Raw genomic sequence first — 7,912 nt, 5'->3', positions numbered from 1 at the left:
TTTAACTGTTGAACGAAGATGTTTTGAATTTTAGTTTGTTTTGCTTTAGTTGTAATTCTTGTTGGCTTTTCTAACTTTGAATGGGTGAGCCCGGATACGTTAATATTTTATAATAACTTGGAAATTAAAAAAATATTTATGGTTCTCATTGTTGTCAGACTTTCATGGATTTTTTTTTAATTCAAATAAGATCTTAATTACTAACCAAACGGTTTCGGACTGACTATCTCTGGTTATTAATGACGGTTGATCGTAGGTAATAATTTTTTACATATTTTATAGTCATGTGGATCATAAATCTAATCAACTTAAATTTCACAATTCTCCACTAAATTTTTCCGATATATACAGAAAATCGATATCAAGGTTTTCTGTAGGCATGCACTGTTATTTAGCTTTATCTAATAACAAAAAACCACTTCCTAAATCCTAGGAAATATTTTTACCATTGCGAACAGACGATTACCAGAGAAATTAAAAAAGCTTTTTACTTAAAAAGCGCATCAATAGATTTGGTAGGTATACGCCTCGCCAAATGTTTAGTTCATCCCGACGTTGCTGTCAATAGTTGCGCAGTAACAAGAATAGTGTCTGCGCAGTAACAAGAATAGTGTCTCGGAGGGGTGAATGCGGTGTCTGTGCAAACAAGGTGGTTGTGGCAACTTCAGAGCGTATTAGAAATTTAGCGAGGCTATATGTTATTATTAGATTATATAGTCAAATTGTGGGGTTGGATCGCAGTGGATTCAGAATTACCAATGTGAGGCTCCTTTGCAGAGGATGCCGGCTAGATTACGGGTACCACAACGGCGCCTATGTCTGCCGTGAAGTAGTAATGTGTTAGCATTATTGTGTTTCGGTCTGAAGGGTACCGTAGCTAGTGAAATTACTGGGCAAATAAGACTTAGCATCATATGTCTCAAGGTGACGAGCTCAATTATTGTATTGCCGCTCAGAATTTTTGGGTTTTTCAAGAATCCTGAGTGGCACTGCATTGTAAAGGGCAAACGTATTAATTACCATCAGCTGAACGTCCTGTTCGTCTCGTACAATAAGTGTATTAAAAAAAAACTTAATCCAGCTAAGTAATTCAGTAAAGACCTCTTAGAGATGTTCAGGGCACAACTATGAGGCTAATATTGTCAAATTCCAGGACTTTGGTTAGCATTTATAGTAATGGCGTAAAAACAAAGTACTTTTGCAGCATAGACAATTATGGTTATCACTTATCTCACTAGAGGAAGTGAAACAACTAAATAGAAAATATCAATTCAAATTAAGCGGCAAGCTTACTTTTTAACTCTCGAGTTGATTTTCACCACCACATTTTATCCATCTTTTAAAGTGGTGTCATGTAAGTAAAGAATTTAAAGCATGTTTATATAAAAGCTTAAACGTTCTGGTATATAATTCACAATTAAATCGCGTGTGATCATGTGCAATAAGACGTGTAGACATGAACTTGCTCGCTTGAGTGCAAACCGTTGTTCTGCGTTGGACACAATAGTGACAACGGCCTTGCTCTGTGCGGTGTCGCTGAACATGCATCTTGCTATTGCAAAATTTGCTTTATCATCTAAGATTTCGTGGATTGGAGAGGTTTCAATACCATCTGGTATTCATTAAGATTTGATATTTACTGTCCTGCTTATATATTAACTAAATATTATAGTTAGTGCTTTAATGTACGAAAAAAATGTCTAAAAATGACCACAAAAATTTTCCAGGACCAGGCCTGCAGCGTTATTTATCGTGTATGTATTTTAAATTTAATTTCGTATTCACTTAAGACACTACAATTTTTTTTATGGAATAGGAGGACAAACGAGCGTACGGGTCACCTGGTGTTAAGTGATCACCGCCGCCCACATTCTCTTGCAACACTAGAGGAATCACAAGAGCGTTGCCGGCCTTTAAGGAAGGTGTACGCGCTTTTTTTGAAGGTACATGTCGTATTGTCCCGAAAACACCGCACAAGGAAGCTCATTCCACAGCTTTGTAGTACTTTTTTTTTACTTTGTAACTTCACTTACTTCAGCTACAAGTGTGGGAAAAGGAAAAAAAGGGCAATAAATGCAGCTAGCCAACAAAGATAAACCAAATATGTAGGTAGTTGTAATACTAATAAAATATAAATAAAAGTATAAGGATGGTTACATAAGATGTTTTTCTTGGTCTCAACATTTCCGATTCTAACTGTGTATACCCCAAAGAATTTATACTTATAATAATAAAATAAAGCATAAAGTATAATATAAAAATCATTAATAATTAGGAAGCAGGAAGCAATAATTAGTAAATAGGATAAAATGACCTGAAAAGTCATTGGATTGAAAATCTAGTTAAATAATTAAAAATAACTTTACAATTGCAAGGCAGGAATATTGTTTACACTTTAAGTTAAGAACAAAACTAAAACAATATTAGTATCAGCACAGAAGTATCTTAGGTTATATCCACGCAAACTTTTGAACTAATTAAAGTTCGTCGAGAAAATTACCCCACAGCGAATAAAAATAATCAAATATAAAGTTCTAAAGTATGAAAGTAAATGCTTCTGCAGCAAAATAAAATGCAAAGTATTATAGCGTCGAGAAGTAGGCTATCTTTACTAAACAGCTTTCGAAGTTTTCTCCCAACCGTTGCTAAGATGCATTAAGGGAATACGTTTTCCAAGTTTAAACAGACCTATTAGAATTAGACCACACGCGGCAAGAGATTTTAAAGAATTCAGTTTCGCTTTTTTCCGGGAAAAATGTATGTCAACCTTGTTGCAATACTTGTGCAAAACAATGTGCGGTATGCGATGGTACATTCTGAGAAAGCTTTGATTCTTGAAGAACAAGCAAGCGATAGTAAATTACGATGTGTTACCTTACGTTCACGTTTCGATTCGTCTACTTGGGTGGGCTATAACCATTAACGTTTTTGAAGCATTTAATGATTACTTGAAATAGGTCGTTGGGCTTACTTGCCATCCACCAATCCATGATGAAATAAAAAATCAGCAGTAAACCTTGAAACAGCAGACAGAAAATGGAATAACACAATTGATTGGTTGTTTTGTTTTGTATCGGCGGGTAACTATGCATCATTAATGCAGATAAAGTTTGTAGAAAAACATTTTATAAATTATTAAAACATTATTTTCGTTATAAATTAAAACTCGAATAATAATCTACGTACTAGTATGAATATATCTTACTAGCTTGTAACTTTATAATTTTACTCTTATATTTTGCAAATGGATAATTTTAATTCAAATATAAGTTGGGATCCATTCGCACTCAAACGTTATTAAAACACTGTTATAAATAAATTAAATTATAGGAGATAAGTTTACTCTCAGACGATTAGTGAGAAATTGTTTTTCATTGTGCTGAAAAAAAATCTAAATTATTACTATTGAAGTACAATTAACAATTACTAGACTCAAAATCAAGCTAAAATTGTCTGAAGCTCTGCGTACGCGTCTACGTTGTGTTTCGACCGCGCTTTGAATACAACGCCACGCAACGATTGGGAGTCTAGTTTTTATAGTACGCCAATGATTATAAGACTGAAATTTTCATTTAAAATTAACCTTTAAAATTATAAAAAATTGTTTAGGATGATAATTATTAATAATTTGCCTCCTTAATGGTTTTCCTTCTATCCCATAAAAAATTTAAAGTTGTAGAGTCAGAAGATTTAACGGCATTGAGATTGCGTAGAGACATCATTTGTGTCTTTTTCATTGTGTGTCTTCTACCCTATATATCACGGGGAGTGCTCCGAAGAGCTGTTTGGCCTGATTCCATCCAAGTTTAATTCCATTTACATGAGCTTGGATATCCTAATAATATTTAGGATGTGTGGCTTTCCTTTACAGTATTTTACTTTCAATTCACAAAACAGACATAACATAAAATTTGTGTAAAGTAAAGTGATACCCTCACTTCTAAGATTAATACAGAAATACATTTTGAAAACAAAATTTTATGAACGATGCGGATTTTGAAAACTCGAAATGCTCTTCCAACTGAGCCAACCGTTCGATTGACGTATCGTCATAAAATCTTGTATGCTCTGTTCAGCTCACAGGTTGTGGCTTCATTTACAGGATCTACTTTACAGTTGATAACCTGCTCAACCCCAATATTTGCATATTATGAATTATCAACCATATCATCCTCATCATCCCTTGGTGTTCAAGATCTACTTATCACTTAATCATCTAAAAGAAAAGAATCAAAGAAAGTGAAAAACGGCGAGAAAAACACGCAGCGTAATTGTTCTTACACAGTGTATTTTAAGTTATATACATCGCCATCAATTAATTTGCACCTCACATAACCGCATCTTAAATACTCCATTGTAAAAACTGCTATAAAATAGAGGGATTGGACTTACAACAAGCAACCTTACTTAACTGCGCAGGAGCAACTTGTCTCAGCATAAACTTGCTTGGTATGTCGATCTCGCCGAATATTCGCTTTGGAAGTATTTATTAGCCTTTGAAATTTTCCCGGAATATTCAGGCTTTAGACAAAATAAATAATCAGATAGCTTATGAGTTGATATTGAATGGAGCTGTGATTTTCAATCTCCAAGCAAAGCGCTCTCGACAAAGGCGGGAAGTAATTAACATTGTAACTTGATTTAATTTAAATGCGATAAATTAATAAAAGAAATAGTGTATACACCGTAATGTTTGCGTGCTTATCAAATTGCATCTTTCACCCAAATGGATGAAAGATATTTACTTGACTAACTAACTATACTATTTGATTTTTTTATGCCAACCAAAAATGGTCGACCCCACATGATATAAAAAAACCGACTTCAAAAACTGAAAAGTATCAAATAACTAAAAATTTGATTTAATACACCTTTACCTTTATTATTATAAAAAATACTATTATTTATATGTGCTACCTATTGATAGTTTTTAAGTCAGTGCCAAGCCCTAAACAAAATAAAACTTAATATTATAAACAGCTTACTTATTGTGATTATTAAGGTTGTCTGGCCACGCGTGTCTGTCCGTTTCGTTTTTTTTGTTGGAGACGAAAGTATCCCGCTCAAAGTCACGCATGGCGAGTGTAGGTACTTACTGTTACATTTGGCATACAAATAATAGTATTTTATTAATAATAAAGGTAAAGCTGTATTAAATTAAATTTTTAGTTATTTGATACTTTTCAGTTTTGAAGTCGGTTTTTTTAAACAAAGTTTATTTTTTATTTTTTAGTGTCAGTTAATAATTATAATATATAATCAACTTGAATGAAAACTCCTAAAAAAGCCGTACACAAAAAACAATTATATCATCGAGATAAACCAAATTTTCATATCATGAAAACTACTGGGCCAAACTATATAAACTTTTTATGGGACTAAATGGCATCTATTCTGCATCGAACTAAATAAAATACGTAAATCGGATCATAAATCTCAGAGTAATCACTATACATACATAAAATAAATACCGATCGAATTGATAACCTCCTCATTTTTGAAGTCGGTTAAAAAGGCATTTATTTCTCGAAATTGATCCGTTTAGAATTTATTTTTGATGCCACTCCAAATACTACCACCGCTTCGGAAACGAATGTCGCTCTGAGAGAGAAGATACGGCGCAAGAAACTCTCCCAGTATTCTTTTTTTCACACTTGCCCCCACTTATTATATTATGATATACCGCTGTCCGAGTTCTATTTCAAGCGCTGATTCAAAAGTTGAGGCTGAAACGTGCATATCACATAATATGATTTAATTTAAGAAATCATTAATTAATCATTGAAACCCAGACGTTATTAGTATAAAAGTAGCCTCTTGGAGGATTAAAATTAAATTAATATGTACTCTAGCCACAGTCGTTTTGAAGCCTTGAGGTTTTTAAAAAAAAAATAAGTGGCCAAGTGCGAGTCGGACTGGCCCGTGAAGGGTTACGTAACAGCAAGTAACAAAATAAAAAAGTTCTTGTAGTTCGTTGTAACTTAACTTTGATCGATGTTTTAATATAAGTGTATTGTAAAAAAAACTACATACTAGATCTCGTTGTTCAATTAGTTCATTCAGTTACACACATTTTACCACTTTTTTTTCAAGTGTGTCTCGCTCAAAATATTCAGTTAAGTAAAAAATTATATTAGAAACCTCAATATCATTTTTGAAGACTTGTCTATAAATACCCGACACGTATGGGTTTGATTAAAAATTTTATTTGAGTTACAGTTATAAGTATGGGAAACCCCCAAAATTAATTGCTTTGTTTCTATTTTTGTGTGAAAATATTAATAAAGTTCACAAAATACATCTACTTAACAAGTTTCAACAGTATAGTTCTTATAGTATCGGAAAAAATTGGCTATGACATAGGGACGGACAGACAGACAGACATGACGAATCATAAAAATCATAATATCATACAAACAAAGAAAATCCTTAAAAATGTTTTCACACAACCAATAATATTGAACTCTCAAATATTTCATCATAATTGTCTAGTAAAATAAAGATACTATCAAAATATACTTCCCATGTTCTAGTTATAAATTTGCGTTTTTTGTTATAAGGACACCTGAATAGCTTTAAGTTTAATATAAGCAACATAATTTCACATTCCAAAACTTTTCACTTAACCCAACAATTTTACGCTAAATAGCCTGAAGTAGTAAAGTTTGCCATAAAATATAACCGTCTTACGAGACCATGCAACCGGCAGTTCTTTTATCCGGGCATTTGAAACAAAATCCGGATCATACCAGTATTTGCCAAAGTGCCATTCTCCGCAGTTCCACTCCATTTTGTCCATTTCTAAACAGCATTTTGCACTCTATAGACAAGCCTGGCCGAAAATAAAGCAAAAATATTAATCGCGTCTTAGTTTTATTTTTCAACGGGTCTGTGAAGAATTTTGGTCAGGATCCAGTCCGAAAATAACTCAACAAAATAGCATTAACTTTGTATTTTTACTATCAACTGGTAACATAACTGTTATATAAACAACTAAGATTTTCAAATAATATCGATAAGGAGTGGTAAAGATTGAAATATAATGTAGATTGCAATAAGTTATAACATTTACTTTATTTTTGGGTATAGTTTGTTAAGTTTGGTTAATAAAAGATAACAAATTTCTTGTATACTTTTGAAAAACTACTTCATTGGTCCATTTTTTCAAGAAAAATTGTCAAGTGAGCTGTTTGTCCCTTGTCTATTTGGAATATTATGGTAAGAAATAATTACACCATGGCAGTGTTTTCAAAATGCTTGTCTCTGTAAGCTTCTTCCTCTTCCAAAAACTTAAGAGCCCATAAAAAAATAGATTTACGAATTTACGAAATTTTGACCGCCTTCATAATATCATACCACACGTCATATCATATCACACGAACAATATATAATATTCTATATGTTAGTTATAAATCAAATCAAATCAAAATCACTTTATTCATGTAGGTCGCAGAAATGACACTTATGAATGTCAAAAAAATATTTTTCTTATGTAATCTACCGCTACTTCGTAAAGGGTTGTAACTAAAGCTTAAAGTCTTATGAGTTCTTTATGAAATACATGATTTTTTTTTAAAGTAGTCCCAACTACTGTTCAACTTTTTCGGTTATGTTTCATACAAACGTAAAATGACCTATGATGTGAAATAAATCCATGTCATTCTACGTAAATCTGAATGAATAGTCCAATTGCTAATTAAATTGTATGCAATGGCAAAATCGCGGGGAGCCACTCTATATAAATAAATTTAAAAACGTTTTAAATCATTTTCTTTAATTCCACCTTGTGTAATACATAATATAAATATTTGCTTTGTTTAAATTCCCTTTTTCCCTATATTATTTGCTTATGAAAATGTTGAAATTTATTATATTTATTTTTTATTTAATATGATATAATATGCAATAAAAG

The sequence above is a fragment of the Leptidea sinapis genome, chromosome 25 (genome assembly GCF_905404315.1).
Source record: "Leptidea sinapis chromosome 25, ilLepSina1.1, whole genome shotgun sequence".
In the NCBI taxonomy this organism is placed as follows: Eukaryota; Metazoa; Arthropoda; class Insecta; order Lepidoptera; family Pieridae; genus Leptidea; species Leptidea sinapis.
This window is presented reverse-complemented; position numbering follows the sequence as displayed.